Raw genomic sequence first — 7,359 nt, forward strand, 5'->3', positions numbered from 1 at the left:
TGCTCTTCCTTGGTGCCGCTCCAAAGCAGGGCGTCGCTCTCCCCAAGCCACGTGACGAGCCCTACCGCCAAAGTCAGGAGGCCGAGCGGTCTAAGGCGTCGCGGTCCCCGGGGGGAGGCGTGGGTTCAAACCCCGCTTCCACCTCCAACGTCTTTGGCTGGTTCTCTTCGTCGCAGGTGTTCTGGCATCACGGGCAGAGTCAAGTGGGTTGGACTGCGAGGAGGGGGAGGTAGTCGTGGCCGAGCGGTTAAGGCGACGGAGTCGAAATCCATTGGGGTCTCCCCGCGCAGGTTCGAATCCTGCCGACTACGCTCTTTGAGCAGCGTTGCTTTGTGTACCATGGCAAGATCAGCCCTCTACTCTTTCGCTCCATCAATTGATTTATTTATTACCAGGTCGTCTAGGGAGGGGCGAACCAACCCAGGCCGGTGACGGAGCAGGTGAAAGCCCCCCGTGCTGAGCGGTCTGTGGGTTGGCCCTGTGAGTAGCGGCTGCGGTGCTGCCAAGGTGAGAGGTGGCTTAACTCTAAGGCAAACCCAATAGCTATCTTTAACGTTAGACCGAACGCTATCCCTAAGCTTTTCCAATTCCTGTCCCCAACGCTCCACCATCGTCCCAGTCCCAGAGAAATCCAAGATTACGGGGCTAAACGACCGACCACAGACCTGCTGCTTTGACGTCTCCAGTCACGAAGTCATTCGAGAGACGGGTGTTGGCCCACTCGAAGGACATCAACGGACCCCTGCTGGACCCCCTCCTGTTTGCCTACAGGGCGAACAGGTCAGTGGATGACGCAGTCAACATGGGACTGCACCTCATCCTGCAACACCTTGACAGACCAGGGGCTTATGCAAGGCTCCTGTTCGTGGACTTCAGTTTGGCGTTTGACAACATCATCCCAGACCTCCTTCAGACAGAACTGACGCAGTTTTCTGTGCCCACCACCATCTGTCAGTGGGTCACCTACTTCCTGACAGACAGACGGCAACTGGTGGGGCTGGGGAAATTCACTTCCGGCACCTGCACGATCAGCCCCGGCGCTCCTCAGGGGTGTGTGCTCTCCCCACTGCTCTTCTCCCTGTACACAATTGACTGCGCCTCTGTGAAGCTCCTCAAGTCTGCAGACGACACCGCAGTTATTGGCCTCACCCGGGACGGTTACGAGTCTGCATGCAGGAGGGAGGCTGAACAGCTGGCTGGCTGGCCGGCTGGTGCGGTCAAAACGACCCGGAGCTGAACACGCTCAGAACGGTGGAGATGACTGTGGAGTTCAGGAGAAAGCCCGCCCGCACTCCCCCACCCACCATCCTCAACAGCACCGTGTCAGCCGTGGAGTCCTTCAGGTTCCTGGGTCCTACAATCTCCCCGGGACCTGAAGTGGGACACCTATATTGACTCCATCGTGGAAAAAAAGGCCCAGCAGCGGCGGAAGTACCTCCTTCGCCAACTGAAGAAGTTCAACCTGCCACAGGACCTGCTGATCCGGTTCTACTCAGCTGTCATGAGTCTGTCCTGTGCACTGCCACAAACTGTCTGGTTTGGCTCAGCTGCCAAATCGGACAGAATTAGGCTGCAAAGGACGGTCAAGACAGCTGAGAGGGATCAACTGGGGCACCGCTGCCAGCCAACCCTTCGGGTCTTGTACGAGGTTAAAGATACCGGAAACTAGTATCCGCTATCTTTAACCTCGTACAAGATGGTAAATGGTGCTAGAGTGGTGGATGCCACTACATTAAATAAGACTTCTAAGAAAGTTTCCAGCTAATAATGATACTGTTGCTGTATGACAGCTTGAATTCCCAGCTCAGCATGGTGCGTCTTGTCCAGCCTAACCTTACCCGATCCCTATCCCCAATACTTTCCCTGTTACCGAACCTAACCTTAACCCTAACCCTTTGCTGATCCTTACCACTATCCTTATCCCTACCCCTAACCTTAACCATATCCCTTAACCATAACCGTAACCCTATCACAAACCCTAACCTTAACCAAATTCGTATCCCTAACGCTAACCCTTTTGTACGGTCCCCTGCACAGCCTTAGTGGTTTGGCAGTCAGCTAAACTCCCAGCCTTCGTACGACTCTGAAGACAAAGTGTTTCTTTCGCAGGCAGGTTTAATGGTTTTAGGCGAGGGGTGAGACTAAAAGACAAAGAAACGAACATGCAGTACATCAACAACCCAAGTCCAAATAAGTATACAAACCATAAAGCATCACAATTGGTCTAATGCACAAAAGCAAACATGCATTACTTAAGATAATCCTCAAAGACTCCCTCTGATTTCTCAAAACACTATCAGAGAATTTTTATACACTATTTCAGTAAGGTAACACCATCAATAACAGCTAACATAGCTACTCAAAATTATGACATCTTGTGACTATAACATTAATGAAGTGAAACGGAACTGAAACATACAGGCGCTGTTGCTGCAGGGTTGAGGATGGACGAGATCTGGAGAGATTACGAGGAGGAGGAGTTCACCACGTGCACTGAAGAGAACAACAGAGCTACTTGCTACTTGCGACTTCCTGTCGGGGAGGAAGCGTAAAAGTCCCGGTAATACGAAAAATGTACAGGAAACCGCCAGTAGATGGCACCACCTCACATTTTGCCTATTAAGAACATGAAAAACAATATACCGCTAAATATGCTTGACATTCGCTCAAGCTTTAAACTCGGGTGATCATAACTGATTTACCAATAACTCACTGTAACAGCACACCTATACTTAACCCTATCCCTGTCCTTAACCTTAACCACATCCAAACCCTGACCCTATCCCGAACCCTGTTCTTATCCCTATCCCTGTCCCTATCCCCAAACCACACCCCTGTTTCAAAACGTGAACCTAACCCCTTATCCCTCTCCTTATTTCGATCCCTAAACCTTAACCATGTCCCTACCGAATCCCGTAACCCTAACCCTATTCGTATCGCTGTCCCGAGCCGTAACTACCTCCCAAACTTTGATCCTTATTCCCATACCTTTCCAGAACTGTAACGCAAACCCTAGCCATATCCTTATGCCTATCCCTAAACCCGACCTCAACCCCAACTGTAACCCTGTGCCTTTTCCCTAACTCGAACCCTAACCATATTCTAAACCCGATCGTTATCCTTATCATTAACCCTTTCCCTACCACTGTCCCTAACTCTAATTCTTTCCCTGTCCCTATCCGTTTCCATGACATTATCCCTGTTCTTAAAGCAAACCCTAAGCCTAAACTTAAGCCTATCCTTATCCTTATCCCTAAAGCTGTCCTCATCCCTGTCTTTATCTTTTATCTTAACCCTATCCGCATCGCTGTCTTTATCCCTCACCCTATCACTGTCCCCAGGCCTAACTCTAACAGTAGCGTCATTCAATTCACTTGAATGTATGTTCGTAGAGCGCTCTTCTCATGCAGTGACGCAGTGTACTGGAACACAAACATACGGAAAATATATTTCCTTTCCCTGTTCCAGTAAGTGTCCCCAACCCTAAAGTAAACCTTAAGCCGATACTTACCCCTGTTTTTAACCCTAACCCCACCCCTGACCCTACTTCTGTCCTCAGCCCTAACTGTAAGCCTATCCTAAACCTAGCCCTTTCCATAACTCTAAACCCCATTAGTGCCCTCAGCCCTATCCTTATCGCTGTCCCTAACCCTGTCCTTATCCTTGACCCTACCCTACCCCATCCCTAACCCTAACCCTAACCCTAACCTAACCCTAACCCTAACCCTAACCCTAACCCCTAACCTAACCCTAACCCCACCCCTAACCCTTAACCCTAACCCTTAACCCTAACCCTAACCTAACCCTTTCTTCACTCATGTTTCACTCATGTTTCTACCCTAGCCCTATCCCTAAACCCTAACCCTAACCCTAACCTAACCCCTAACCGTAGCCCTAGCCCTAACCCCTGACCCTGACCCTAACCCTAACCCCTGATCCGTACCCTAACCCCTAACCCTAACCCTTACCTAATTTCCTTCCTTCCTAACCCCAAACCCTAGCCCTAAAATTGGAAGCGTTCCATCCTGACTAACCCTAACCCCTAACCCTAATTCTTCCTTCCTTCCTAACCCTAACCCTAAACCCTAATCCTAACCTTACTAACCCTAAGCCCTGACCTAACTCTAACCTTAACCCCTAACCCTGACCCTAACCCTGGCCAAACCCTAACCCTAACTCTAACCCCTAAACCCTAACCCCTTACCCTAGCCCTAACTCCTAACTCTATCCCTTAACCCCCTATCCCTAATCCTAACCCTAACCCCTGTAGCACTACTAGTTTCTGTGTTCAATTTTGAAGGTTTAATAAAGCTTCATCAGTTTGATTCATAGTTTGGTTGAAGCCATGTCACACTTTTTGGAACAGGTGCAACCTACACATGCCAATTCTGCGCGTATTGTGAATTGATTGGGGTTCGGTTTGATGCCAAACCAATGAGAGAAGAGAGGGATGGAATGAATGGGAAAAGTTTCTAGACTTTTCTAGAAGGGTCTGGAGAGAAGGTGGTGTTCGAGAGAGTGCTCCAGACGTAGCTAGAAATACTCCGGAGTATTTGAGACATGATCATTGTGTGCAAACAGAAGGTTCTGTAAGGAACTTCTAAAGTCTGTTGTGTGTTGAAGTGTAGCACCGAGGTTATTCGTTGTTTGTAAGATATTGAGTGTACGTGTGAAGTTTGTGTTTTCTTATGTTTGGTTGTTGCATTTGTTTTCATCTGATGAGATTTTGGGGTTAATATATTGTGTGTATGGGATAATAATTTTGAATATTCCTTTGGGTTTTGTGGTGTTTGAAGAATTTAATAAATTTGTTTGCTTTGTTATCGAAATATTTGAGTTGAGTTGGGTTATACATTTAATTGGAATAGAACCCAGGGCACCACCCTCATAATTAGTGAAATGGAGGGTGGCGCTACACCCCCTAACCCCCAACCCCTTGTCTGCAGTAGAAACATCTCAAAGATGATCAGTCGAAATGTGATGAACCTGAGCTCCGTTTCACGTAACATAGCAGAGGGTCTGAATACTTATCTTAGTGACATTTCAGTTTTTAATTTTTAATATATTTGCAAAATTTTCTAAAATACTGTTTGCATTGTCATTGTGAGGTTCTGAGTTTAGACTGAAGAGGGGAGAAAATGAATTTAAATGATTTTAGCATAAGGCTGCAATAAAAAATGTGAAAATAGTGAAGCCGGGGTCTGAAAACTTTCTGAATACACTGTACATACAATAATCTGTGTTTATGTACTAATTCAGCCTTTAATGCTGAAACAAAAAAACAGTAAAGACAACTGTGTGACAACAGTACAAATGAATTCACACTCAGGGAACAAACTGACATGGTGTGTCACAGCACCGAGCTGCACCATTCAACATGAGTTGAAACCCCACTCAGTCTGAGCACTAACACTTTTTTCTGATTTGTACACTTACTGTACCCAGGATACACTAAAGAGTTAGAGCAATAACAGCATAAACAGGACAGTAAGTGTAGAGATGCTGACCAAACACGTGTCCACACTGTAACTGACCAAATGACCACCTGGTGCTGTGGTACGAGTGCCTCAACCATAAGCCTCATCTGAAAAGCCATTTCCTTTGTGTTTAACTGATTTACAGAGGTAGATTTTTTTTTTTTTGCTATTGGGTCTGGGGTTCGAGTACCGCTTGGGGTGCCTTGCGACGGACTGGCGTCCCGTCCTGGGTGTGTCCCCTCCCCCTCCCGCCTTACGCCCTGTGTTGCCGGGTAGGCTCCGGTTCCCCGCGACCCCGTATGGGACAAGCGGTTCAGAAAATGTGTGTGCGTGCGTGCGTGTGTCTGTGTGTGGAGAGTGTGTCTGGTTGCTGTTACTGGGAGGTTCAGTGGACTGGAAATGGGGCTGAAATAGGAGTGACTCATAAAGGAATCAGGAGGAAAGGATACAGTGATGAATGTCAGCTCGGATTCAATGACAAGTCCTGGGTTCTGTGCTGCTCTGGTAGGAGTTACTATGTCAGTCACAACAACACACAAACTGCCATAGCTGTACACCCTTCCTGCAGAGTAGGAGTGTATGTGGACTGTGTGTCTGGCACTCTGTCCTTCTACAGCATCTCCTTTGGTGAACTGACCCTCCTGTACAGGTTCACCTCCACATTCACTGAGCCCCTTTATCCTGCATTTGGGCTCTGGGGTTCAGTGTCCCTGCGTGAAGTGAAATAGATACCAGTGTCCTGGGTCTGTTTCGGTTTATTACCACTGGTTTATTGTTGGTGTGACTTAGACTGGCTGTATTTATTTTGTTTTATTTTAATGTTTCCTTCAGACTTTGACTGGAAACAGCGATTAACTCATGGTAATAAACTTTATTGCTAGCTGAATGAATAATGAACTGAAGCAGGACCCACTAATGTGTTTATTGCTGGTCAAATGCTGCCTGAACTGTACACCTGTTGTTCATAATAACATACAATTAATACTAAACAAACTCAGGTTTCAAGCTAACTGCTCCATTGTCTCCCGCTTGAACACACCTCACTTTTATCACCCAACATGGTGGACAGCACTGGACCGGAAACTGCACTCACTTCCCTTGTCTTAAAGTAACACTACACTCTTACGGCTTCATGTCCGTGTTCGTCCAGTTCGTCCTCATCAAGCAGTGCTGTGCTGACTGTGTGAGATGCTGATTGAAAGAGAATAAATAAATGAAAACTGTAGAGCAAATATTTATTTACTTGTAATGACCCTGCCCTCGGTCTCGAGTCCCCAGACGTCACAGCCGTCCCCGAAGCACTGCCCCGACACATCTGTTCCCGGTTTCCCCGTTCTCCCCCCCCCCCCCCCCTTACCTCCTCCCCTGCGCTATTGTGAATAAAGAGTGGCGTTAGCCAAACACCTCCCTGGGTTCGCCTCCGTCTGTTGCAGGATATGTCACAATCCTGGAGCACTATGAAAGCAGAGAGGGTTCCTAAGGAGTACTGAAAAGCTCATACAACATCATCAGCTGGTGTCTAGCCTTTTGGAGGCACTGATGTTGCCGTCGAAGATAGCAGTAGTAAAGTGCCAGGCACACACAAAAAGAAAGGACTCTGCGAGAAAAGGAAATGAGAAGGCGGATTGGTGGGCAAAGCATGTGGCCTTGAGCCCTGAGGCGCCTATGGTGTCATTGTTTCTAGTCTCTACCCCTAACCCAGGTGTTTCTTTGCTACAAACAGGTGCCACAGAAAGGGGAAAGGCGAGATGGTTTCATGTGGGGGCCCAGAAGACAAAAGATGGTGTGATTGTCTCTACTAACGGTAAACCTTTTCTCCCCAGGAGGACGTTCCCTGGAGTGGCAAAGATTGCACACGGCCTGGATCACGCTTCTCGCAACA

General features: G+C 47.9%; 1 non-coding gene across 1 annotated transcript; it reads left to right on the forward strand.

Moving 5' to 3' along the window:
* The first annotated feature begins 229 nt into the window (after window positions 1–229).
* On the forward strand, window positions 230–311 carry trnas-cga (transfer RNA serine (anticodon CGA)). The gene has a single exon. It is a non-coding gene; the product is annotated as a tRNA-Ser (tRNA).
* The last annotated feature ends 7,048 nt before the right edge of the window (window positions 312–7,359 follow it).

This window comes from Scleropages formosus, chromosome 24 (genome assembly GCF_900964775.1).
Source record: "Scleropages formosus chromosome 24, fSclFor1.1, whole genome shotgun sequence".
NCBI lineage: Eukaryota > Metazoa > Chordata > Actinopteri > Osteoglossiformes > Osteoglossidae > Scleropages > Scleropages formosus.